The sequence below is a fragment of the Sphaeroforma arctica genome, assembly GCF_001186125.1.
Source record: "Sphaeroforma arctica JP610 unplaced genomic scaffold supercont1.367, whole genome shotgun sequence".
NCBI classification, from domain to species: Eukaryota; class Ichthyosporea; order Ichthyophonida; genus Sphaeroforma; species Sphaeroforma arctica.
In genome coordinates, this window is record NW_014040191.1 from 3,605 (window position 1) to 4,612 (window position 1,008).

Consider the following 1,008-nt stretch of genomic DNA (forward strand, 5'->3'; position numbering starts at 1 on the left):
CGATATATTCTGTATACATCTTTCCATGTTAGTGAGAGTTGCACGTGTGAACAGTTTACTCAAGTCACTGTGTACACCATCTTACACATAACAAGCGATTAATTGATCTTTTTTGGCACGGGTTTCCGGATTCTATTTTTAGATTCGCCATTACCTAAAGATGTCGATGAGATGTGTCGCGTTCGGCAGTTTGCGCACGTACGAGGCAACTGGGCCACACATGTGAGTCTTCAGAGTATGTGACTATATATAGACCATGATGATTTCCAAATATAGGATTCTGTTATACATATGTGAGTCTTCAAGAGTATGTGGCTATATATAGACCATGGTGATTTCTAAATATTGGTTTCTGTTATTAGATTGATGGGCCGTCTGTGGCATGTGGCTCTATGAATCTGATCATATGTGCCAGAGATGAATGCAATCATATATACCAGAGATCGGTATCCTGTTTATCGTGCGAGTCCTTGTAACGTTCGGACCAAGGTAATTTCCAAATATAGGTTTTTTCTTAATAGATTGCTGGACCGTCTATGGCATGTGACTCAACGACCCTTACCATACATACCAGATAAAGGCGTTTGTTTGTTGTGTGAGTGTAGTGTGTGTGTTGTGTGTCTAGGCTAACAGCTGTTAACTCTAAAACCAATCTACTCGACCACTGTGATGCACTGGCACGTGTGTTGCTTTGGTATTGTGTTTCGTAGTGTTACAGTCAGAAGGGAGGAACGGTACTGGAGTGTGTATATGAATATTTGGATCGTCGGATGTTTGTGTACCTACATAGCAGTTATGTGCGCGCTACTGCAGGCCCCGTCATACCTGACACCAACTGGTACAATGAGTGTTTAGTACTGATTGCGAATGCCTCACTCGTGCTATTGGGTGTACGTATGCAGTCACAGCTGGAAAGGTGATTGCATAGGGTGCATAGTTATGCATCGATATATCAGTTATATATATATATGTGTGTGTGTGTGTGTGTGTGTGTGTGTGTGTGTGTGT